This window comes from Dermacentor silvarum, chromosome 11, assembly GCF_013339745.2.
Source record: "Dermacentor silvarum isolate Dsil-2018 chromosome 11, BIME_Dsil_1.4, whole genome shotgun sequence".
NCBI classification, from domain to species: domain Eukaryota; kingdom Metazoa; phylum Arthropoda; class Arachnida; order Ixodida; family Ixodidae; genus Dermacentor; species Dermacentor silvarum.
Window position 1 is genome coordinate 87,991,432 of NC_051164.1, and position 27,778 is coordinate 88,019,209.

Below are 27,778 nucleotides of genomic sequence, written 5' to 3' on the forward strand. Positions count from 1 at the left end.
TACTCGTGTAATGGCCGCAGGTTTTCCTTCATTTTTTTCTCTCTTGATATTTCCCCCTTTTCCATCTTGATATTTGGGGTGAAAATTCCGGGGTGCGGCCATTACACGAACAAAACGAGGCAACATTTTTTTTCGTAAATGTTTTCGATGGTACTTGCCTGTACTGAACTACAGTACTCGCTTGTACTGGCTCTGGCTATTCTTGGCTATTCCCGTGGTGCGTCACCTGTCGGCTGGAATAAATGGTGACGCCCCACAGACCAGCCACGTCAACGCCTCGGAGGCAGCTGCTAAATCTCGTAGGCTGTGCATTTGCTACCTGGAGGCGCCGAAAACTCGGCACGGCAGCTTCGGAATTTGTGCACCACACATCAGATAATACTGAAAACCTTTAAAAAAAATCAAGGGTATGGCTTATACGAGGTGTAAATGTATTTTTTGGGGGACTTTTTTTTACAGAGTTCTGGGTGCTGCCATTACACGAGTATGTACGGTATGGTTGTTTCCCTTATGGTTAACCTCCCTGCCTTTCCAATTCCTGCTATCTCTCTCTCTCGCTCCCTTTTTGTCGAGGGTAGAATGGAGAAGGCAGGTTTATGCACGGAGAATTAGGACACATATGTTGTTACATATAAGGGCGCATTGCCTCTTATGTCACAGTGGCAGATATCAAGTGCGCAGGATTGTCCAAGAATGGACACACACCCAGTGAAACATGCCAAACTGTTCAAAAAAAAAAAAGAAAACAATAAGTAAATAAAATACTCCATTCGACCATAATATGGTGTTCCATTAAGAGATTGGTCTTTATATGCATACCAATGAGCGGACATTATATGGTCAGGTGTTAAGCAGAATATATTTTTTTATTACGCAGAAAAGAACTGTGCTTACTCACACTGCTTCGCCGGTTAGCACACAGGGGTTATACAAGCGCATTTTCCGGTTCCAGGGTTCGGCGCTCATAATTCTAGCCCTTGAGGCAATTTTAGTCGTTGAGCTGGCATTACTCAAAGAGATGGACATTACTTGCGCGAGAAATCGAAATGCGCAATGGACTAACCAACAAATTTTTTAAATAGCACATTTTTTTGGAGTGGCAAATTGCGGCCGGTGAGCTTGCAATGCGCATCTCCTTGCAAAGAATCTTAAATGTAACCCTGCTTTCGAGATATTTATTTCCAAACTGCGACAAAATACATGGGTGTTCGAGTTATTTTTGTGCTTCAATGAATAGAACGGCGTTGTGTTAAATATGTAAGAACAGCAACAATGCATTTTTACCTCAAGTTTAACGGCGCATATGTCGACACTGGTGTCGAGATATCTCAAAATTCGTTCCAAGTGTATATGCCTTGAAAACTCACCGGCTACAATTTGCTTATGGGCAATATGTGCCATAGAGTAGCTAATAAAAACTTAATTAGAAACCTTCAGGCTAATTAGTGGACTATGCGTCTCAACTTATTGTGCCACGAATAGCCGTCTTTTCGAACGCTCTAGCTCCATGACTACAATTGTGCGAACTGTCACAGACGATCAAAAACAAAATATAATAGTACAAAAAAAAAAGATGCAGCAGATCCAAAGAGTTGGAATATATATATATATATATATATATATATATATATATATATATATACAACGAAGTTATGCGGGAGTGCATAAAGAGTCGAAGCACGAGTACACGCACGCACGGACGACCGCACGCAGCCCCCCCCCCCCCCCCCCTCACGCCTGCACAGACAACTTATACCAAGCCTTTCGTTAAGCAGAGTTGCTGACTATTATCGAGCACGACGGACGCCTTGAGCCCACCATGGTTACAGAGGCAGCATGAGCACATGTACGTTGCGCAATTCGAATCCATTATACTCACAGAGGACCCTGATCATGAGAAATAAATTTGCAGAAGTATATAATTGGGCTGGAGTGCATACGGCAGGCATTGCCAAATCCTGACTGGGAGCTTACCACTGTCGTTGAAAAGAAAAGTCTACGATCATTGCATTCTACCGGTGCTAACATATGGGGCAGAAACTTGGAGGTTAACAAAGAAGCTCGAGAACAAGTTAAGGACCGCACAAAGAGCGATGGAACGAAAAAATGTCACAGTTTCGCCCGAAAGGCGAAGCATCAATTGCGATAGCAAATTAGTAGAGAGCTATTCGGAGTAGGGATAGTAGTTTTATCGGCTGCATAAACTTGGATGCATTCGCTTACTAACTGAATTAACAAGCGTGGTGTCAGGGCACACAAGCTAACATGAATAGACCACACTGAATGACCGCAGACAACGACTGTTAAAACGCTGGCAGCAAGCGCAGCCGCCGCAGGGGGCGAAGGTTCTTGCTGTCTATCGCTTCAACGGAAACTGAGGGGCGAATGCACAGCGCATACAAAGGTCAGAGCTGCGTGGAGATAAGAGACGGTGCGGGCGACCGCCACAGCCAAGCAAAGTACAAACGCAGTTGTTGGCAGAGTAGAAGCTGCCCCCCCCCCTCCCTCCCGCGCTGCCTTCCCGCTTTCTTGCTTTCGCGTGGGAGATTGAGTGGCCAGTTCCCCTTGCGCCCGGTTGCAAGATACGCATTTCGAGTCACAGCACAGCGTCGTCCTGCCTCCCTCCCTCTCATAGCCCCAACGCCTATCGCGCGACGGTCGCGTTTGCTTTCCGCCGTGCGTTCGCTCTCCGTGATAGCGCCCGCGGAAATACGGCGCGCGGCGACGATTTCATGGCACTTGGACTTTGTACGGAACCTCATGGTGACGGCGACGCCGACGGCAGAAATCCGGTTGAAGTGTCCATATAATTGCTATCGCAATAAAATGTTAGGCCTAACATTAAGAGACCCGAAGAGAGTGGTGTGGTTCAGAGAAGAAACGGGGATAGCCGATATTCTAATCGACATTAAAAGAAAAAAATGTAGCTGGGCCAGGCCATGTAATGCGCAGGATGGATAATGGGTGGACCATTAGAGCTACAGAATGGATACCAAGAGAAAGAAAGCGCAGTCAAGGACGGCAGAAAACTAGGTGGGGTGATGAAGTTAGGAAATTTGCAGGCGCCAGCTGGAATCAGCTAGCGCAAGACAGGGGTAATTGGAGATCGCAGATCGCCTTTGTCCTGCAGTGGACATAAATATAGGCTGATGATGATGATTACCAGCACTAGTACCAACAACGTAACTTCCGGTGTGCCGCAGGGTTCTGTCCTGGGACCCTTACTCTTTTTGCTGTATATTAATGATTTACCTTCCAGCATACCTGTCAACATACGCTTATACGCGGACGACTGCGTGCTTTATCAAACTATAAACTCACCTAAAGATCATATTCTTCTTAATGATTCTTTTGACTATTTCTGTCAATGGTGTAAAACCTGGCAAATGACTATAAATTTCAAGAAATCCGTGTACATGTCATTCTGTAGGCGTTTGTTTCCATCCACATTTTCTTATGCATTTAACGGTTGCGCACTGGAAAGCGTGTCCGAATTTAAATACCTGGGTCTTTATTTTACTAATAACATGTCATGGTCTCATCATATAAATTATATTTGCAACAAAGCACTTAAGAAGCTGGGTTACTTACGGCGTACTTTGCGCACAGCTCCTTTAAATACTAATATAGTCGCTTACAAATCAGTTATCCGGCCACTTATGGAGTATGCTTGTGTGGTATGGAATCCGCATAAGAAATCAGACACCATGAAATTGGAAATGGTCCAGAAAAAAGCTATCCGGTTTATCTACCGTCGTTATGACAGCAACTTTTCTCCGTCTTCTAAACTTTCAGAGTTAAATCTAACAACTCTCAGCACCCGTCGCAACATAGAATCCCTAAAGCTATTGCATTCACTAATTAACTCATCGAACAATTCTTGCCTTAGCAAATACATAAAATTTGTGGAACCTTCCTCATCTAGGAGATATCACCATCTTAATATTGTACCTTATCGGTCACGAACAGATGCGTTTAAATATAGCTTTTTTCCTTTAACCATTGATTATTGGAACTCTCTGCCTGGTGCCATTCGCTCCCTTCCTCTGGACGATTTCTTGCTCAAGCTTGACTGTTATTGATTTTTCTTTTGTGTTGTTTGTTCTTGCTTCGTGCTGCTTATATTTGCAATTTGTGTACGCTCTACAACTGTATAATTCCCCACTCCTGCCATAGCCCTAACAGGGCTGCAGTATGTAAAAATAAAATAAAAAATAAAAAAAATAGTACCAACACACAACTACGTGGTCTTGGGAGGCAAGACTCTCCGAACTGGACCTGGGAAGCCAACTGGCGACCCTCGATCAGGCCCGGCGAGCCGCGATTGCCAGTGGAGCCCTGTCAGCGGGAACCACCCAGGAATAAACCGCGCATAGTTTCACCACCACCACCACCACTGCTTCTTCTTCTTCTTGCTCTCTATATTTTTCACAAGTGCCGATATGTCTTGCTACGTCGTCGTCTTTGCTGCACTACAGACGCAGAAATAGGCAAAAACGTTTGGGACAGGAGCGATCCCGTTCGCTCAAGAACTCGTTCGTCTGCGCAACAATCTCGGTTGTCTTGGTGCAGAATCATATGAAAGAGTCTTGATTTGCATAATTATTTCTCCGTGTAGACTACTACAGCTGTTGTCTCTTATAGCATTAGAAGAGAACCAATGTTCGACGAAATCGAATAATGAAATCTAGAGTCGAATACGAATAGCTAAGATTTGCCGATTCGTATTCGAAGAATCGCATATTCGCACACCCCTATACACGAAACGTATATGCGCATGCTCAACGAAAGGCAGCGCGAACCCCTCCATCATGGTCAGGTGTGGGCACATGCTTTCTCGCTTCATCCTTCAATGCTCTTTCATCTAACGTTTGCTCCGCGTGCTTGCGCGTTATCGCCAGTACTCGGCGGTGATAAAACCGGCGCTGTTATTTTGCGGGAAACCAGACGTAGCCCATTCCCATCGAAGCTCGGTGGCCCGGCGTAGTGGCATTGTTGGGTCGGCAAAGGCTGCGCATTACCCTGGCAGAAGCGTTCACCCGGCCGGTCATGGCTCTTTCCAGTAAGCAGACGGTGTTCGGCTTCGGCTCTTGTCTCGACTGGCGGCCGACCTCGTTCGTGAGCGCGTTCCCGCCGATCATGGTGTGCAACTCCTGCGGACTGGTGCCCCCAGATTTGGCCACGTTGCCCTGCCTTCACTGGATCTGCGAACAGTGCTACAAACGCGGAGGGAACGGGGAGAGCCTCCGGTGTCCTCTGGACAAAGAGATATTCAAGGAGAAGTACGTCGTCTGGTCCTCCAGAATAGACAGGGACAAACTTCTGAACCGGAGGTTGCGCTGCTGGAACGCGGACAACGGCTGCAGCGCGGAGGGCGTTGCCTCCGCGATGCTGGAGCATTTCACCAACGCCTGCCGGTTCCACGCCGTGCGCTGTCCCAGTTGCCGTGGCGAGGTGCTGCACGTGCAATTCGCCGACCACCTGGAGTGGTGCCGCCCACAGCGCGCTTCTGCTGTGCAGCCAGCGCATAACGACAACGTTGTCAACGCGGCACGGGAGCTCAACGAAGCCCCGCTCTGGTAAAAGTGTACCTCTGTCAACACGAAGCTCGCATCCTTCGAGGAGCGTCTTTTCCCCTTGCAGACAATCCGATATCGCAGTTGCCCGCGAGTTTTGCACGGAATGCTGGATCGATACCCGGTCTGTAGAGGATGAACACCGGCTGAGAGCGGCTTCGGGGACCGAAGGCGTCCATGTGAAAGGGAGGGCTCAATGGTTGATGCCTTCGCTCAGGAGTGCAACCGGATAGCGGAGTCTGTGGGGGACAGAGTCGTCGACCGAAGTACGACACGAAGAGCTAACCACGGCCGCTGCTAGCTCATCTTCTTTGTGCGCTCGCGCGGTCTCAAAAAAAAAAAAAAATTGTGGTTTCACGTGCCAAAACCACGATATGATTATGAGGCACGCCGTAGTGGGGGACTCCGGAATAATTTGGTCGACCTGGGGTTCTTTAACGTGCACCTAAATCTAAGTACACGGGCGTTTTCGCATTTCGCCCCCATCGAAATGCTTTTTTAAGCCTAACGCACTTGTACGCCAAGGTGTATACTACCAAATACTAGAGTGGCCCGTGAACATAAAGCCCGTGGTGCGCTTCATTCACCCCACTAATGAGAAGAACATCATTTTATGCAGTCGATTTACCCGGGAGCGATGCACAGACGAGCCCGCTTCTCTGGATCGACTCCTCTACCAGACGTCGATGTTTGGTGCGAAAAGTTATTCTTCGGAACAGAATGGTTTCATCTCGCACAACATACTCCGCCTTAAGTAGAAATTTGTATGGTAGAACAATCGTGATCTCCGAATTGAATGCAGACTTTGTTTATGTGGTGCTATGGCATTTAAACTGTTTTATGTCGCCTTATGCAATTGGTGAAGTTGACATGTCTACTTGTTTATCTTTCTCCGGTGACCACGTTTCACCGTCTAACGAATGTTAAACGTTATCGCTCGGCGCAGGCCGCGCCTGCGTGCATCGCAAGTTTCTCGAACGTTATCGGTCGTTCTATCTGTTGTCATTGAACCTTGTGTAATCTGTGTGCGCTACGTTATTTTTGTAGTACTTTCTGGAAGGCACGCAGGCACGAACGATTACGCTGAACCTTCGATGACTCATGTATAAAAGCCGATGTCGCTTGACCCGCTGTTCAGATTTTGACGATCGCCGACTGTGCTTGCAGCTGTCGTTGTGCTTGAGTGCAACTTGTCTTTCTGGGCACAGGTTCGTCCAATAAAGTTCGGGTTTCAGTTTTTGCTGCTACTCTGTGCTTCGTCGTCACTACAACGTGACTGGTGTCTCCCAGCCGTCTATTGCCTTATTTTTCTTTTTTAGTAATGCTCATTGAAGCTTCAATCACAGAAAGAATCGCAGTTGTGCTCGAAGGACCAAACATTGAAAGCGGTAGCAAGTTTTAGCTTTGCCCGTGAAATCCTCGGTCGGTGTTCTGACTAAACACGGGTGCAAGCGTTCTGGTGTGACGCAGCACGGAAGGTGACTCCTGAAACAACGCACTGGAAGCTACCGGGCGTCTCATAACACTGGCGGGATGAGCAATCTCAGCCCTATACACACGAAGTCACGGCCAGGAAGGATGATGCTGTTAATGCACCTTGCGAAACACTACTGCAAATTTCACAGCGCGCTTGGAGAACCAGAGGGAGCATTAAGGCTCACATGTACAGGTGCCTCAAAAAGTAAACGTAATGCGCGAGCGGTGGCTGAATTGCATCCCCGTGCGTCGACGAAGACAGCGCGTACTACGGAGCATGCGCAAAAGAAATCTGCGGTGACGGTACCATATATACGCTTTGAACCACTGCCTCATCAACGGCTGAGGTGAAGGAGCGCTTCCTTCAACCGCTGACGTTAGAAGAAGTTCTTGCACTCGCAGCAACCATTTATCGGCGGCAAGCAGCTCTTCCCAGAAGCGTTTGCTTCTTTTACACATCGAGCTCGCCGCAGCCCGAGCTTAGTTTCTTGAGGCCTGCGAAGATCGCCCCTTTTCGCCAACTAAAGATCTCCGATGTCTATTCGTCCCCGGGAACAGCGCGGTGGTGGTGTCGCGATTCGGTTATCTGGTCGGATGGTTTCTCGGCAGCAATGCTTTCAGCATCAATTTCCGGCGACAGTATGCACCCGAGGATCTTGGCGGGTGTTTCTTCAGCAAAGCCTACAGCATCCATTCCTGTCGACGTGTGCCCGGTGCGCCGTGCGAACGAGGCAGTGCCTGGTCTTTGTCCGGAGACATTTCAAGTATGCTCCCCCACGACGGAATTTGACGTTTTACTCGATTCAAGTGGACAACAATGTGCGCCTGATAACAATGACTGTCACCTACCATAGGTACAAATGGACCGCAACGGCATTTCGATGACGGGGCGTGGAACCGGCGGTATGCGGGAGTGCTTACCAGCTTTCTAATGCTTACGCAGGTTGGTGCTCTTGAAATTTCCTCTAAGAAGCCATGTTCTGCTGTGCTGGTTCCACCCCAAGTGCTGTTTTCTATGTTTTCTTCTCGGTCACGTTCGAAAAGAACGCAACATACACGGTATTTTGTTATTTTTCGCAGTTCATATTACCAAATTTCTTTCTCAAGAAAGTCAATTTTCCTTCAGCTTTCTGACATATGGCTGAAATGAGGGGTTTCAAATAAGATTAGACGGTGAGGTTAAGACCCAGATATTTCACCTGATCGCTCTTGATAATTTCGTTCCTTCCAAGAGTATATACAAATTTAGGTGGCTTTTTCTTATTGGTAAATAAGATGCAATGAGTTTTTGACCTAATTAATTTCATACCCCAAGTGTTACACCAAGAGCAATACAGAGAAAACGAAGCTGTCCTTGACAAGTAGGTGGTGGTGATGATGATGACGTTGCTACAGGCGGCGTTAGCCTGACAGATATGGCCGGCAATTCATCCTCATCGTCTCGTACGGCTCCAGATATGTCACCATGTGTCTATCAGGCCTGTCGCTCGCCGAAATGTGACAAGAATGCGTGACACTTCCTTGCGTACTATCCGAGGTCCTGTCAAACCCTGCCAAGCCAAGCCCTGTCAAGCTATCTTTCACAAACGTCGCTATACTGCTGAAGCTGTATTCATCATTTGTATCAAATACTTTTTTTTAGAATGTCAGAAGCTCGAGGTATCGGCATTCGCTATGAATAACTTGGTTTTCGGGCACATGGCTGTTACCTTATTTTCTGTGAACAGTAAGTACTAAAATTGGTAGGAACGTGACGAATTTCTCTTAAATTAGTCCTAATTATGTAATCAACTTTTCAAATATTATAATTAGATGAAAAGTGTCAACGAGAAAATTGTAGAGCAACATGTGAAACTCCCGATACAGCTTTCAGCTGCTCAATACGTGCGACATAAAAGTTTTTCCGAGCCTGAAAGAAGCCCGCGAATACAGGCAAAGTGCCTCGAGCAGCCAGTCGCACGGCAATTTTGCATGTATTCGCGGGCTTCTTTCATGTCGGAAAAAACACTTTTATGTAGCACGTAATGAGTTGCGTGTGCAGAATGCGCTCGAAATAAACTCGCTAATGTAGTTCGCAACGACTCGGGCAAAAGACTGGTGTAGTGGGCTCGCACCCAAGAGAATTGTCGGAAGAGATGCTAAAAGTAAGCACACCCAAAATATTCGGAATAAGCGCTTCCAAATGATCCGCCACTAGTCAGACGTGCAACCAATTTTGGTTGATATTCCGTCATATAGGTATAAAGCGTAGTTTTATTGCGAGGGCGTCAACACGGCTTAAAAGGCGGTTGTCGAGCCTCATATTAGGGCTGATGCTCGCCATTGTTCCTTCAGAAACGTTCGAACGGGGCCCCCGACTGCAGGGCCGCGATTTTGTAGCGATGACTTATGACCTATTCTTTACTAGCCTTATCATCCACCGCTCACGGCCGGCTGATCCCGTTGATAACGCGAGCGAACCGTCTCTCTGACCACTGACAAAGCGCGATAAGCGCGAAAAGGCATTATCACCGGAAAGGCATCGCTACAAAATACCGGCCCAGATTCATAACGCATACGCCAAAGCGGCTCAAGAAACAAGGCGCGCCACAAGAAAATCTCGGTCGTTATCGGCAGCTTTGAGCTGCGCGTAACGGTGAGGCCACCGCCGTGACTCGGCGCTTCTTCGGCCACGCAGACGGGCCCGCATTCTCGCGCTGCCCGTATCAGACATCGGGGACGACCCTGCTGTCGATTATTTTTAGAAACCAGACGGTTTGTGGCCACCCGCGGCGTCGCGCAGCAGTCCAGTTTCGCTTTTTGAAAGGCGTAAATGTGCGGTCTCTGGTCGCAGTGTTGTGTCGCCCGTTCTCTGCTTAGCGAAGCCTCAACTCCCAGCGGCGCAGCGCTGTTCCTTTACGAGTGTGCGTGTTCTCCATTTCGAACTGTTGGTCCTCTTCGTCACGCAGTGAATACTTCTGGTTCACGTTGCCCGAAGAGTAGGAAAAAAAGAACTGCCTCCAGGATGCGGTGTTTTGACGCAACGGCGACGCAAATGTGAGTGGCAGCTGTGAGCTGCGTGGTGAGGTTGAATTGTTTCCGAGGCATATGCTACATATTACGTTATGATACGTTAAAGTATGATACGTTTACTTAGAAGTATAGCTGGTAAGTTACGTACGCTTAGTTTAGCTGCTAAGTCGATAGATTTTGTGTATGTGATTATCAGTATGCGTATACGCGGACGGAATGCGCTAGATGGAGGCGTCAATTCCTTGGAAAATTCCTGACGCGCGTGAGACGCTTGTCTCGCAGTGACTCGTGCGAAAGACTGACGCGGTACACACGCTTAAAGAGATGCTTGGAAGAGGTACGATAACTAAGTATGTCCAAAGTACTCGTAATATTCGCCACCAACGACTCCACCGTGGTCTGTCTTACGTGCGGTTTGAATTTTCGCCGTTATAGCTGCCTTCAAGACGCAAAGGCAGTTGTAATCAGTGCAAGAGGAAACATTCGCTGTTGACATTTCCTTAAGGGCGCCGACATTCTCGGCGTTGACAATACGTTGCACTGACTTGTTGCACAACATCTTATTCATATGAAGCCGGCAACAAATGAAACAAGGAAAAGCGCCGAAAAAGCGTCCCCCCCCCCCCCCCCCCCTAAAATGGTTCTCTACATCACTGTAAAAACAGTTGCATCTTTTGGGGTGTATTTTTGCCACGGAACAATAATCGTCATCTAACTTGCGTGGCGTTCCTTTCTTTAACGCTGTGCACCCGGCACTTCTAGGTCACGAACGACAAGAGCGTTATAAGCGTGACACAGCGTTCTCGACAGGAAAGTAGCAAGTGCAGAATTTTCAAGATGGGAAACGCAAGCAAGACAGACGACGATTATTGTTGTGTGGCAAAAATGCACCCCAAAGGGTGCAACTGCTTTTACAGTGATCCGTGACCATGTTTGTGTCAGCCTGGTTAATATTGCGGGGCTTGGTGCAGCTTTTTAAAAATATAAATAGTATAGCTCTGCAACATGACGGCTGAAAGCTTGATAAGTCGCTTTGGTGCTGCAAATGAAAGCAACAAGTAATATTTGAAATACGCCCATTCGAATCTTATTTGTTCTGTGCTACCATGGTTACTGCGGCCAGGCTTGGCAATGATGCAGTCTATAATCTTGCGAGCGGCGATCGTCGCCGAGCGGTCGCCTCGTGCCGTGACTTAACAATTGATTCAAGAGCGAGATAAGAAACAGACGGTGGTGATTGTGTCGGGGATGTGAAGCTGTACCCATTGTGCAGTAACAGCGTTAGGCTGGAACGCCGTCTCTTAATTCTTTGTGCCTGCCTCGCTGATATCTGCTGCTAAAAAGCGCGAGTTATTATTATAAAAAGCATGGGATCGGCGTTTTCCTTCATCCCGGTCTCGCCGAACGGAACGGCGGCTACAAAGAGGGGACAAAGAAACAGCTAGCGGCAGTCCTTTAGCAACCCATCAGCAGTCGAGATAAGATACGTTTAGAGCACGGTGTAAGATATATACTCTTTAGGTGGGGACACTTCTCGGCATTTTCCTTCATCCTGGTCTCGCCGAACGGAACGGCTACAAAGAGGGGACAAAGAAACAGCTAGCGGCAGTCCTTCAGCAACCCATCAGCAGTCGAGGTAAGATACGTTTAGAGTATTGGTGGGAAAAAAATCAGGGAGGAGATTGATACGACTGAATCTGTTAGTCATAGCTAGGGGTACAAGGTAGATGAAAAAAAAAAACCAAAGATTAAGGAGACATGTAAACCTGCTAGATAAAAATTCAGAGCCCTTGCCCTGTCGAGAAAAGGGGAGTAAGCGAAGCTTGGTGGCAAGACGACGCTGTCGCAGGCGTTCCGCTTCGTTTGTCCTGAATTCAGGGTCGGTGGCTTTTCGCTGACGTTCGGCCTCAACATCGCGCTCCCGCAATTCATGGTCCACGACTCTTCGCTGACGTTTTCGATAGGGTTTTAGCACTGCACCACCATCCCCACCACCGCCGCCGCCGCCGCTGTCGCAGGCGTACTATCACGGATGGAAAGAAACGCGAACAACGGATCGCTGGCCGAAGCATCTGAAGGTATAGTGTGAGTGACAGGTGCGCATGTGCGGTCTGAATTCGCTGTCGATGCACCCCCCTATACTGGCTTTTCTGTTAGCAGTTTGCTACGTCATTAGTGCGCCGTCACCTTTTCTCGTTTTAAAATAAAATAGAAGTAGAATAGAAACAAAAATATCGCAGTATAGGGGGTGCTCCCGCGATAAAACCGGACGTGCGCGCCTTCATGGTGGTGGACGGCGCGCCTATACGACTCTTAGCGCGCTCCGGGACGTAGAGAGGGGATAGCGAAGGCCAAGGAACACGTTGGGACACAATGGAGGAGAGATAGGGTTTTAGCACTGCAAGGGGCAGGGATCCAAAGCAAATACAAAGGGGTCCCCACTGCGGAAGTTTCAAAGATAGGGTTTTAGCACTGCAACCCCACCCCCACTAGGATAAAATAGGATAATAGGAAAGGATAAAAATAGAGATAGTAAAATTTGCTACATTAACATGCAGGGTGGTCGCAAGCAGGAAAAATGGCTTGAAATTCAAGCGCAGCTGAATGATGAAGTGATTAGCTTGTACGCCTTGACCGAAACGCATCTACGAGATTTGGAGCAGCCGCTTGTTATTGACAATTTTGTATGGGAAGGATGCAACAGAATGACTGGGTTAAGGAAAGGCGTACTAATTAGGCGAGGTCTGCAGTGGCGAAGGGTAAACGATTAGCGGCCCATGGCAAGGTAAAAGACGTGGCTGGGAGTAGCTTACCTATGGACAGGTAGTGATAGCAGAGAAAAAATAAGGAATTGGTTGGATTGCATTAGAAGCAATATTAATGAGTTCAGTAAATCGGGCCAGTGGGAGATATGAACGCACACATGGACGATTTAGACGGATATACTGATTACAACGGCTCTCTAGTGCTGGATCTGTGTGATGAACAGAACCTTATAATAGTTAACAGGGAGAATAAGTGTCATGGACAGGTAACGTGGCAAATGCGGAAACAGGCAGTCATGTATCGACTACGCCTTAGTCTCAGAAATGGTCTACGAACAACTAGACCAAATGATAACAGACGAAAATGGAAAAAAATAGCCTGGGAAGCGATCACAGACGTTTAGCATTAATGTTTGGGCGAGATACCAACGCAGAACACGAACCAATAGCCTCAGAATTTGTAAACATAAATGAAGAGCAAATAACAGATATCGCAAAAAACATAGAGAAGAAAATTGAGGTGGCGAGTTACCGTGCCGGTGCCGTGGACGAGCCGCGACTATGCGCTTATCGGCTACCCGCTGTTGCTGCCGTGCCGGCCCGTGCTCATGCGAAGCGTGGCGCTATGGACCCTGTGTTGCGCGCACGTCTAGAAAGACCAACACTGTCGGACTCTGTTCGGCGCAGCTAATCAGACCACTAAGCTCGACCGTGTTGGAACGTGACTGATCAGGCACTTGCGTTGCGGGCTGTAATTACCGATTCGCAAGGGCGCATAAGCGAGCAAAACGACGAGCAGCGAGCACCCGTACCTGGTAGCAGACTAACCGGAAGTCGTAGGTTCTTGCTCGACCAATCGATATCGTCGCCCCCGTTCACATCACCGTCATCACGAGATGCACCCTGGTGACATCACGACGACCGCTGGGGATACCGGCAAGGCAGGAGAGGAGTACGGCGTCGTTTTTTTTTTTTTAATTTTGTGGCGCCCCCGCGGTGCGTAGCGCTGCAGCGTTTGGCATCGTTGAACGTGACGACATTCTGAACTCGATGCGCGTGTTTACTTGAAATGTTCAAAAAATATCGAAGGTGGTTTAAGGCCCTTTAAACAGTAAAGCCTGATCAACCTGGGCCGTTCACGATGGCGGTTCAAGGTCGCGCAGCTTCTACGTAGCGTTAGTGGCTACGAGAAAAGGACAGGGACGTGGGCCCATTCCGAACGCAGTCCCATTTAACGCAGCGTCTCGAAGCACTAGCTGTCATATGGGAAAATAATTGGCAGGTTCACTCCAACATTGACAGTGATGGAAATGTTTAGTGTTGTGCATGGGCTTCTCGCACACTGTCCTAACTGCACGTGGGTGCGAAGTGTTATGGCGACGCCGTACGCAAGGCAACTCCTGTTGGGTAATAGAAACATTGCCCTGGGTCAAGGGCGTCTCACAACGCTGGTATATGCGTGACGAGCGTCGCCAGTAACGTTACAGGCGTCGCACTTTGACGGCTCACAAGACCGAGACCACCTTGAAACTCTCGGCGTTAGTCAGCGCCGAGGGAAGTATTACATGACGTTTGCTTTACGTTGACTGCCCGTTTCACTCGCAGCAGTGCATACACACAGCTAGCTGCTCGGCCGGAACGCTAGTGTGCTTACAGTGCATCGTGTGCGCACCACTCATGACAACAGCTGGAGGCATTAAAGGCTGCCTGGCTCCGCAACCACGGCGATTGACCGTAGAATTAACGATGCGTCCACGTCGCTCCGTAGTTGTTGCAACCAAACGCACTTCGTGTTTCTGAAGGTCCTCTAACCCTCCATGCGCGATCCGCGCATGCGTATTCGAGCCGGACAACTCGACAATGGCGCCGGCGTCGACGGAGTTTTTGTGGCTCGAGAGTTCGTATAAGTACGTATTACAATAAAACGTGTGCTCGGTCATCATTTGCTAAAAAGCAATATGCTCCGTTTCATACATAGGAGGCAACGCTGCGAAGGCTATAGAGAGACTTGTATCACTGTCAGCATCCGCCCCCCAAAAGTAGTGCGTCGCATATAAAAGATATTAAGTAGGCGGTGGGCAATTAGAAGTACAATTAAGTCTCCTCCTACTATGTCGCGAAACATGACCTATTGATTATATGAAAGGTGTCGGAGATCTTAACCCTTTGACCCCCCCCCGTACGAGCGGAGTAACATGCTTCTGCGTCTGACAGCCGCAGCGCATCACTTGCGCCGCGACCAAAACATGGCACGACGCCTACTAGAGGCAGAAATATGCACAGCTGTTGCGTGGTTTAACGAGTAGTAGTTGAAATATATGACTTAGTTATATTATAGGAAACACTGCAGATCAAAAAAATTACACCATCTTCCCGTAGGGGAACCCTGAGTAGTATGCGAAGCAGCCATGGGGTCGACTCAAGGTAGTTTTATCAGCCGTATAAACTTGGACATGCAGCAGCACCAGCAATGCGCATAACTGTTGTCGACGCCGTCGGCGTTTTGCCCGCGTTCGCGCCGAACGCACGCGGCGTTGGTGACTGTTGCCGGTGCCTCTGGGCGCCTACCGTCGCGACTCTAACCTAAGCTGCTTCGCATTATCGCGCGCGGAGCCGCAGGTGTTGCCATTCGTTGCGCAATCCGGAGAGGAGAGGAGGGGGAGGAGGATGCGCAGTAGGGGTGTGGACGCCGCACGGCGGACGGATGGATGGAGGGAGTGACATAGCCCCGACCATAAGCTGCTTCGCATCTAAAACACGCTTCAGAGCGCGCGCAGTGAGACCTGAATGATCGCTCTATATACTTGCGTAGATTGCGCAGAGGTGCCTGCTATGCGTATGACGGAGTATATATCGCTTTGTGAAAGTTCTGAAAGGCCAAAAGTGGTACCCATTATTTCCGGACAAGGAAGTTTCGGTTCCTCTTCATAACTATAATTGCAGTCTTCGCACAGCTTGCGTTGCATTTTCACGGTCTGTTCTGTTGATGCGTTCGCTCTCCTTCGTTGCAAAGGGTGCTTGCTGGGTTGGTGAAGACGGCAACATGGATTGAAGCAAAGAGATTGAAAAAAGATTGTTGGTCTGAAGCAGAAATTCGCCACCGCACGCCACAGCACTACATATTTAGGGGCCTTTTGTTCGTTTAAGGATAAATCAATATCGGAGTATGCGGGACAGGTGAGAAAATTGATGAACTCTGTCAACGTAAAAAGTAACAACAAAACAAATTTCTTCCAGCAGACTTGTTGACTTAAAGGGCAGTAGGTATACGATGGCTAAACGTGTTTGACGGCTCGATTAGTGCTTCGCTGAAAATGTACGTTGCACTCCAAGTGGTTACTGTTTGACACCGCAAGTTGCAAGCCTTTGTGTATTGTGAGATTAAATAGCACAACTACAGAAACTTTTTCCGGAATTCGCAGTGCGTTCGACATGGTTATCTGTCGTGTATGCTCGGCCATGAAGAGGCTACAGCTCGTGAGGATACAATTCACGCAAAGGGACTGCTAACGGAGCGAAGTTTTGATACTAGCGTCACCTCTATGCCTTATGGCACTACAACCGTAGTTGCACTAACAATATCTGTGGCTCTTTTATAGTCGCATCTATAAAATCTCCGAGCACCGTAACGCATTTGCAGAGGGAGGGAAATGTATCGTTCTCGGAGTAAGTCTTTTAGCTGAACGACTTCCTTGACAAAAATCATAAGCGCCATACAAAACTTTTGCGCTTATGATGAGGTCATGGCAAACGGTTTCACGTTTGCCATGACCTGGAAGGGAGAAGCCGCAAAATAAGTCAACATCACAACTCGGTGTTGTACTTTGTCTAACTTAGCTGTTGTGCATCACGACGACAAGTTGGGCTAGTTGGTTAGGATTCATCGTAAGGTTCGTTACAGCACAACACAAGACACGGACAATAGGTGTTGTGGTTTTTTCCTTCCTATTGTCCCTGTCTTGTGATGGGTTGTAATGAACCTTACGAAGAATTAGCTGTTGTGAATGAAGCGTTTGCTTTCTCTTCCCGAACTTAAACCCCCGCCTCCCCTATTTTTTCTATGCCAGCGCAATCGCTCGCTCCCCAATGGGAGCCGTTGGTGCGCCTTAGTTCAGCGAGTTGCCGGGATGAGACGCTACCCAGATGGTCGGACTGTTTGCGTCACGCGCGCGTCTGAGCCCGCGCCGCTGCCGTTCCGGAGGAGATGCGGTAGACGCTTCGTCCCTCTCCTATTTTCCGCGTCTGTCACGATTACTTCCTCCGACTTCCGTCGTGAGGCGCCTTGGGGAGCAGGAGGAAACTGGACACACGCGACGGGACCGCTACGCCGGGAGAGCGGTAAGGAAACTATGCACGCAAGAGCTCAGAACGACGAGAAAGAGAGGGCGGCGGGAGCGTACACGTGGCCGACGCGGGTCGCGCAGCGGCAAATATTTGAGAATACTTTATTGTCTACCTGATGCTCTACTGACCATGAAAATGGTGCCTATTGATAGCTAATCTACTGAACATGCGTATCCGAGTAATGAGACATATATGCTTTTACATAGAACGAAGCGATTTTGTATCAAATTGGGGAGCAGACACGCGAAAGGCCGTGGGGGGGGGGGGGGGGGGTTAGCTGTGGCACCAAATGCCTATTTATATAAAAACGTTGTGAGGCGAGAAGGTGGTAAAGACTTCCGACGCTGCTCGACGAGTGTCCCGTTCTGATCTCGTCGAAAACCTTCGAGCCGCCCCCAAAGGCTCCAGCAACAGTCACCAACGCCGCGCGCGTTTTGTGCGAACGCGGGCAAAACGCCGACGGCGTCGACAACAGTTCTATGTGTTTCCGGTGCTGCTGCATGTCCAAGTTTGTACAGCTGATAAAACTACTATCCTTACTCCGTATAGCTCTCTACAAATTTGCTATCGCAGTTGATGGTTCGCCTTTCGGGTGAAACTGCGACAACATTGTTTTGTCGTATACGCTTGGCCGTGAAGACGCAGCTTAATCTCGGGAGCTTCTGTCTAAATAGCCGCGTTTACATGAATGCGACAGAATGCGACAGTATCGCCTCACATTTCCTAGCGCATCACGAGTAATGCGATGCGCCAGCGTTTACATGTAGCGAATCACCCCTGGCGTGGCGGCACACGCACATCAAACGCAAAGCAGCGCTTGCAGACGCTTCCGGCGTCACGCCACGACGCAGTTCGACGAGCGCCCAGCAGATCCACAGCAAATTGCATTTCCTATAATTCCTAATGCGATGCGATCGAGTTTACATGCACTGCGAAAGTCGACTTACACGTCTCAATCCACCCCTGCCTGGCGCATTAATGTGACTCGCTTCCCTAGCGCATTAGCCCCGTTTACATGGATGCGATGCGCTAGCTAGTTGATGTGATGCGATGCGCCAGTTGTCGCATTCATGTAAACGCGGCTATAGAGTTGTGATCTAAATAGGTTCGTGGAATCCGGAATGCAATGCAAACGGAGCCGTTCTGTGAAAGTAGCGTCATATCTATGCCTTATGACAAAACAACCGAAGTTGCACTGACAATCTTTGTGGCTCTTTTATAGTCACATCTATAAAATCTCAGAGAACTACAAATGATTTGCACAAAAAAGAATATCCATCGTTCTTGGAGTAAGTGTTTTAGTCTAACGACTCCTTGACAAGAATACTAAGCGCGATACGAAACTTTTGCGCTCATCAATGAAGAGATGATGTGCGATGCACTCTCGCGACTGCCAACGCCACCGGAAGCCCTGCTCCCTCCCACATGCGACGGTTTCGCGTTTGTCCAGACGTGGAACAGGAAAAGTCACAAAATAAGTAAGCATCAGCACTCTGTGGTGTGTTTTGTCTAATTTAACTGTTGTGAATGAAGTGTTTGTTTTCACTTCCCCAACTTGAACTAATGCGGTTAAAAATGCGGGACTTCTTTTTTTCAGAAGCACCCTCGCTTGTGCACGCTTATATCGTCCGTAGCTTTCCCTTCATTGCCACAGAACGTTGTTGAATGTGAGTACAGCCTATTACTTTTGTAAAACGGAAGCTTTTCGTGGCGTACCTTGTCGCCGGGTTTAGGGACCGTAGGTGCTGCGGCCTGGCTCTTCTTTCGCCGAATATGCCAACCAACCACAGCAGAGTAAGCGCGTCGCGCGTGTCGCTGGGTTCCTCGCGCCACCACCAGATAGCGCTAGCCTCCGTGCATCCGTGCTGATGCTGACAAATTTCAACACGAAGATAGCCGAAGAGAAAATTCCTAAGCGCACAGCCACAGGGCTAGGCGAGGTTCCTGTTAGGCTGTATAATTAACTAGGACCAAAAAGTAAAGAAACTCTGTTGAAAGCAGTAGAATGAATTTAATTTATAAAGGTCAGGCAAAGAAAGATAGAATTCACTCATACATCGGTAATATACAGGTTAGCAATGCAGACGATTAAATTAAAGCTGCGAGCAGGGGCAGAGAATAATGACATATTGGGAGAACTTCAGAATGGCTTCAGAATATGTAGGCGTCTCGATGATAACCTATATGTCCTTACACCGTGTATTGAAATATCCAGAGAAGAAAGGAGACTGCTATATATGTGGCTTTCTTAGACATCACCAGAGCGTATGACAACGCAAACCGCAACATACTGAGAGATATGCTGGAAAGGAAAGCATATGCAACGAATGTATACAGCTTTTCAGATAGATTTACCAAGAAAATACAGTTTGCGTTGAATGGGAAGGGATGAGGAGCAAGGAGCAAGTTTATATCGGCATACTGTGACAGGGGTACCCTCTATCCCTGCTGCTGTTTGTGATGTACATAAGGATGAACATGGCGCTATATAGGAAGCAGTATCGGGTTTAATCTCTCATACAAACAGGCGGGTACAATGGTAGAGCAGCAGCTTCTAGGTTTGTTTTATGCAGACGACGATGCGTTGCTAGCTATCAAGCAAAGTGATATGCAACGTCTGGCTAATATCTGTGGACAGGAAGGCCGGAATTTAGGTCTGAAATTTAGCGTTAAAAAATCGGGTGTTATGATATTCAATGAAAGCAGTGAACAGACAGTGTAAATACGGGGTAGGAAATAACTCCAGTAAAAGAATTTAAGTACCTTGGCAGTGGGATAAACGAAGGCAATTGATTTATGCAAACACAGGAAAAAACAACAGCAAAGGGGAAAAGAAATGCGGCCATAATGAAACACAGAGCGCTATGGGGTGCTCGGTGGTATGTGGAAAGGTGTAATGGTTCCAGGACTTACATTTAGAAATGCGGTTGTTTGCTTGAAGTCAAATGAGAAATGAGAATCAGGGCTAGATGGCAGCCAACGTACGGAGCGTCTCGCATTAGGCGCTCACTGGAAGACTACAAATGAAGCTATTCGAGGTGATATGGGCTGGGCAAATGTTGTAGTGAGGGACGCTCAGAGTAAAATTGATTTCGAAGAACGACTGAGGAATATAAAATAAAGCAAATGGGTTGTGAGAATGTTCAGATATTTGTACAGGAAGTACATTGACTCCCCGTGGAGGAAAAGGAACTAGGAAGATTACCAGCAAGTATGCGACCGGTATAGTAAGCGACATGGCAACAAAGAGCGTCAAACGACGCAGTCGGAGAGGCTGAGATAATCTCAGCCGTGGCGGCAATAGAAATGAATCTGCTATGAGTAACTGCCTAAGCGGAAGATACGAAATCATAAAATAATCAATTCTGTATATAGATTCCAACGCCTCGGACCTGCTGCATATTTTAAATAGAAATGTTGCATTAGCGTTGGCGTGTGGCGTCATACAGATTGATCGACAGCGCAGAAAGCCTGCAAACAACATCGTAAATGGCTACCACTCGGCTGAGACCTGAGCATCGTTGAGGAGAGGCGGAAAAATGGGAGATAGGAAGGAAGTGCTCTGGCTTAGCCACATATCAGTGCGATAGAAACTATACGGCCACTACAGCAGCGGTCGCGGTGTCACGTGCATCTTCCGTATTTCTACGTACCCTGCACAAAGCTGGTTGGGTCACAGTCTTTTGAGCAGAGTATGATGGGGCGTCCACGTGACTTCTTCATGTTTGCAGCGAAACGGGCTGTGCCGTCTCTGAAGGCTTTCTAATCTCTCACGCCAGAGCCGCTCACGCGCCATCGATGCAAGAAGAGCTCGACTGTGCGGAGGCATATCAAGTGTCCGTTTAATTGCTACCGCAATTACAAGATACGCCCTATAGAGACAAAAATAGAAAATTACACCGTTGTTCGCATTTTTATCGGCCATGTAAGTGGCTGTGAAAATTCTCGGAGTAATTAACAAGAACGGTTTCACGCATGCTCAGGTAAACATAGAGATCTCACTCGATCAACACGGACACCGGCTGTCGCAACGTTTGCGCGATGAAGAGATCCAGTAGCAGGAAGCGAACGCTTCATGCTGCCACTAGCTAAACCCCGAGGCTCGAAAATTTCAGATTACGTTGCTTCCAACCCTGGGTGCGCTGCGACAGAGTGCGCGTCAAGCCACCAGCCATCTCGGCTCGCTAAATCTTTGCACCAGAGATACGAACCTAAACGTCTTAAAGCGAAGCTTTATATGTCTAGGCGAAATCCTATATGGCTAGACGAAATCGCGTGTGTACAGAAAACTATCATCATCAGCATTGGCTCGAGCGTCGTCGTCTTCTTCCGCAGTTGGCTCGTTGGCGCCCCTCGGTTGCGGTCGTGCTCGTGCTGGGCAGCCGCTCGTGCCACTGCTCCCGCGTTCGTCGTCGTCTTCCACAGCTGGATGCGTTGCCGGTCATCATTCCAGTGTACAATTTCACTTCTGTCGTCGTAGTGGGGAGGCCACGTTTACGGGGCCTGAGCCATTCCTTAACGGAGTATGAGCCATTCATTGTCTTACGTAATGATCAGATTTAATTTTGAAGCAATTAAATTTCGAGAATCGCGAGCAGCAATGGCGGGTGAATGCTGTTAACCACGCCGCCGAGCAAACTCGAGACATCGAACGCGAGCGACAACAGGCGGACTGCGGGCATACCTTCAGTGACAGCGTTCTCTCCGTCACAGCCGAACGTGTAACTTCATAATTGAGAAATATAATAATAAACCCTCAGGATTAACCCAGTGGTAAACACCGGAGTCGCACATTTCAGCTTCGATAGTCAACCATCTTCACGGAGGGGAAGGCCTGAAGAATTTTTTTTCGTTCTGGTTTTCGTTTTGGTTCACTGAGAACTGTTCCGTTCCGGCTCGACTCCGGAGTGAAAAAAAAAAAAAAAACAAACAAACAAAATAGCGGTTGAAACCAGTTTCAACCGGTTCAAATTCATTTGCCTAACCAAAGAATAAGGGGGAAACAGCGCAAGTTTATTTTGTCAAAAAAAAATTACCTATGATTGCAATCCTCCCTAACACGAAATTTGATAGCAGCTCTTTATGTGTTTTCCATTCCACCGGTTGCGTCACTTATTGTTGTCAAATCATTGTGTCAAATATAGAAACACTTGAACAAAGAGAAAAAGAAAGACAGATCTGAACTGGGTATAAAGCAAACACCTTGTTAAAAGGGAAGTTTAACGACAAATTCAGAATGCTATTCATAATTAAAGCAAGCGCAACGAGAGAAATATATTACACAATTCCAAATGCGCATAGATAACAAGATTACAAAAGAAAAAAACACTGATAGGAATCTTGGAAGTGTTAAGTACAGTATTAGAATATGGAGGTTGAGTGACACATTTAAATGTATGCGAGTAAGGTAGCAGAAAAAAAAACAATGTACAATTCTAAGAAATGCATAAACGTAAAAACAACCGTTTGTCATGGCGAAGATGCTCCAGAAGTTCCATTTGAAAAACAGCTGCTTCATTACAAGCGACAATATTTTCTGGCGACGTGTTCTACTCGTTTATAGATTGCACTAAGGCTGAACATAGATATTTCAGTGTTCGAGCAAATACAGGTTGCACGTTGTGTTTATGATATTTCCCCTGGACGAAATGTGCTGTGTTGGTTTGCCTTTATGCTTGGTCTTCGGACTGCAGTCGGTACTAAATAAATAAAAAAAAAACATGTGCAATGCCTGTATCGAACAAAGTGCTCAGTCGCAAGATCGACGACTTGAACCGATTTGATCCTCAACCAGCTAGAATGTTGAAACGTTATGCACTTTGTGTACGGTGCTGTGCAGTATTCTGACGAGCACTTTAACGTGTGTTCTTATGAGGCTGGTAAATTTTTGCAAACGTTGGCACGGAACATTGTGGTGACGTTCAGTGATTAGCCTCGACTTCTCTGAGGTGCCACTCGGGCTATAACAAACAGCGTAGTTAGGTGCACTCGTTCTGTAACGCTGTTCCCCGGGAATGTTGCCAACAATGTAAGGCGAATTTGGCACCGTTTCGATAGCTTTAGAGGCTACATATGAGTTATATAACACGAGCAGACAGACGACACAAATTGCGATGGCGTTCTTGGTTGAGACGTTTTGTTGAATGTCGAAGGCGCATTCGGGTGGGCTCAAATGAGTCGCGACATCTGCCGCACGTTCAGTATTGTGCGGCAGTTTTCCGATTTAAAAACTGGCTTTTCAGAGCTTGTTCAAGAACATTGATTTTACTTTTTCGGCCATCTGGCGCTCTCCTCGTAAAATTTCAGGGTGCTTAACGGAGCCTGCAAGACGATGCACGCAGTGACATTGAGTGTTTGTTTATTGCTTATGTCTGAATATACTATACTGTTTGATCGATGTTTGATTGTCGTCCGTAAAGGCATGTTCCACGCGAGCAGTGCTGCCAACTCCACTCTGCTCTTTAAAAGGCCGTTTTGAAAATTTCAATTGACAAGCATTCTTATACTCGCGGTCAACTTTCTGTGCGAATAAATGAAAAGCTACGTATAAAAAAATCAAAGCCCCTTTCTTAAAGAAAGATGGTTGAACGCGAAGCTTTCTCCCGTGCAAACTGAATCAAAGCCAACGGCCACGCAAGAAATCCAAGAAATGATGAGCGACCTGATGCGACACATATGGGATATGATTGTTTATTTGGGATTGTAATTTTTTAACGTTGAACTTGAATGAAGACAGAGTTCGTTAAGTTACATAGCCTTTATTTTATATCATGTCGCCGTTGATTACACGCACACACTCACATTTTCACGGACTGCATGCCGTTACCGATACACGGGATCGGCCTTCGAGCATGATCGCGCTCCCTCATACGTTCGCGTAAGGCAGCCTCTTCTTCTGCCGTGCGCTGCACCCGCGGCCTACCCATGGTGACGGCCGGGAATGCATTGCGTAACGCGCGTAATACAATGCAGATATATATATATATATATATATATATATATATATATATATATATATACATATATATACAGTTCGTCTGGGTAGGGTGGCATTGCAGTTCCCATTGTTCCTATCGGTACAACTGCGAAGGTAAACTGTAGTGTTCTACAATACGTATGTCGTGCACCATTGTTCTATTGCGTGCGCAGATGCGCAGATAGTTCGATTGTGTAAGTTGGCTTTTCTGCAGTGCGTTTTCGGGGCTCACGGTCGAATCTGTGAGAGACATTGAAAGCTTCACTTTAAAAGCGCACACAAGGGCGCCCTTCAGTGTAGTCCCACATCCTCATTCGCGTTAGTTTAGGCTGCGAAACATGCCCATATTACGCAATCTTAAAATAAGACATAACATACTCGTACACCACTCAGTGTTGAGTTTCGCTTATTCTGACACTTTTCCCTTCCGCGTTCCGGCAAACGCTAAAACGTCCATGGGGACGCTACGCTGATTCAATATATGTTCCAAGAAACCGAGAGCGTTGTGAAACGCTGTCAGAATACTTGCCGCAGTAATACTTGTGTAGAAGCTCCGCCACTGTAGCTTTCCCTGGACTGCCACAGAAAGTTGTCTGAGAGCGTAGCCTACTTAGCCCACCTTTTTCTTAAAGAGGTCTTGCCTCTTCACGCCTCTCTTCAATTGAAAAAAATATAACTGAAGACCAACGCCGGTTGCTAGCCGAGAATGCGTTTAACGTGTCGCACTGTGTAGCACGATGTGTTATGGGTGGAGTTCTTCTTATCCCCGTGCCTCACCTGTACCTTCAAGTGCCGCTTGTTCACGGACTAGCTCGAAACCCTGTGCAGCGTCTGCGACTAGTGGCACAGTGTCTCTATTGCGTCTGCGTCTTCAGTCTCTGAGGCTTAGGGTCTCAAAATAACAGCTGCTCTGAGGGAGCAATGCGAGAACGCCCCCTTTACCACTATCACCGTGCGGGGAAATACGTCAGAGAGGAGTCGCACTGCAGTGCACGACTCATACATGACATGTTTCGGCCGTGCATGTGTGCTAATGGCATTGACGTCGACGTTCATCGGGAGATGGGTTCGTTTTGGTAAAGAAAGACTGGAGAAAAATTCTCCTAATTTACCTCGTACGAGTAGTTTGTGATTGTAGGAAACTTTAAGCGTATCATATCGATTACCAGCTGCGGTTCAAACGGGCACGTTGATACGCTTGGCGCGTTTTGATTTGGCCCTGCCGAGGTGCATTTAGAACGCAGGCGAGAGTTCTCGCGCACAAGGAACGCGCGGAAAAAACATTTCACAAAGGGACTACAATGCTTTCGCGCTCCCACAAGTACGCAGTCTCAAGTGTCTCTGCCGAATTTGTTTGTTTGTTTAAGGATAAATCAATATAAGAGTATGCGTGACACGTGAGGAAGAAAGCATTAACCCTGTAAATGTCATGAGTAACAACTAAAAGCAAATTTCTGACTTGTTCAAGCAACGTGCAGAAAGTATGCGATGGTTGAACGTCTTTGACGGCTTGAGTAGTGCTTCGCCGAAAATATACGTTGCACTCTAAAGTGCATGAGCATCACACGTTGAAAGCCTTTGTGAAATTAAAATGACATAACTACACCAAACTCCTTCCGCAATTCGCAGTTTTCTACATGGCTAAATATTTGTCGTAGACCTTCTGGCGTGAAGAGGCAGGTTAAGATTGGGAGTGTCTAGAAGTGTTCTCACATACCACACCGAGCCGTTTATTGAAACTAGCGTCACATCTATGCCTTATGACAAAACAACCGAAGTTGCACTGACAATCTTTGTGGCTTTTTTATAGTCACTTCTATAAAATCTCAGAGAACTGCAAATGATTTGCACAAAAAAGAATATCCATCATTCTTGGAGTAAGTGTTTTAGTCTAACGACTCCTTGACACGAATCATAGGCGCGATACGAAACTTTTGCGCTCATCAATGAATAGGTGATGTGCGATGCACTCTCGCGACTGCCAACGCCACCGGAAGCCCTGCTCCATCCCACATGCGACGGTTTCGCGTTTGTCCAGACATAGAACAGGAAAAGTCACACAATAAGTACACATCAGCACTCTGTGGTGCGTTTTGTCTAATTTAGCTGCGGTGAATGAAGTGTTTTTCTCTCCTCCAACTCGAACTAACGCGGCTGAAAATGTGGGACTTTTTTTTTTTTCAGAAGCATCCTCGCTTGTGCACGCTTATATCCTCCGTAGCTCTCCCTTCATTGCCACAGAACGTTGAATGCGAGTACAGCCTATTACTTTTGTGAAACCGAAGCTTTTCGTGGCGAACCTTGTCGCCGGGTTTGGTGACCGTAAGTGTTCCGGCTTGGCGTTTCGCTCGCCGAATAGGCCAACCAATCACAGTGGAGTACGCCTGCAGCGCGCGCCACTGGGTTCCTTGCGCCACCACCAGATGTAGCTAGCCTCCGTGCAAAACCACAAATGAGGCAGTGCAGGGTGACATGGGTTATGCCTCTTTTGAAGTCAGAGAAGCACAGAGCAAAATTAGTTTTGAAGAAACGCTCAGGAACATGGATGAAAATAAATGGGCGGCTAAAATGCACAAGTATCTGTGCATGAAAAGCGTGGACACAGAATGGAGGAAGGGGTCAAGGAAGTTGGCAACCAAGTACAGGATAATCGAAACTGCAAATAGACTACCAAGAGTCATCAGAAAGAAAGTGAGAGAAGTAGAGACCATGAATTGGATGCAAAGAATGGAAACAAAAAGGACCATGGAGATTTACAAGAATGAGAACAAAGAAGTAGAGAAGGGAAATTCTGTACGATAAGACAAAGAGCAGTGCCTTGCTATTTGAGGCTCGAGCCGGTTGCCTAAGGACCAAAAAATACCGGAGCAAATATTCGGAACTAGATGAGGCACGTGTATGCTGCAGTAAAGATCCAGAGACCACTCAGCACATCCTAATAGAATGCGACGGGATTCGCCCAGCGAGAACTATAGGTAACGTCCAACTTCCAGAAGCACTTGGGTTTAAAGCGGAAGGAAACAACAACCGATCAGCCATACAGATAAGCAAGAGACGATTGGAGTACTGGTGGAAAAAAGCAGGGAAGAGATTGATACGACCTGATCTCTTAAAAACATAGGTAGCGGTACAAGGTAAATTTTGGGGAAAAAGAAAAAAAAGATTAACGAGTTATACAAAAATGCTAGATAAGGAGCAGGTATAGTATACCTGATTAAATCAAGGAGGCTAAGTGACTATTTGTCGCCGCCCGTTTCAAAGGGGATGCCATTAACCCCACAAAGCCCAATGTATCATTTTTGATACGCTAATTTTGGTACCTAACACTCTGATTTAAGCACTGGAAACCCTATGCAGGGCCCATACACGTGTTTTGATATACCGGAGGGAGTTCTCAGTTGTGGATAGTTCTGCAAATCAATTACTAAGTAATTAATTACCGTACTAATTAATGGGTACACAATTACTGTTTCATTGTTTTCTTTGTACCAATATAACCCCCTATAGCCGTAAATAAATGTGAATAAGCTGTTCTAATTTTCTTTGATGTGGAATGACATTCGGGCTTTAAGGGGGGGGGGGGATTAAATCATCATCATCATCATCTGTGGTGGAGCTGACAAATTTCA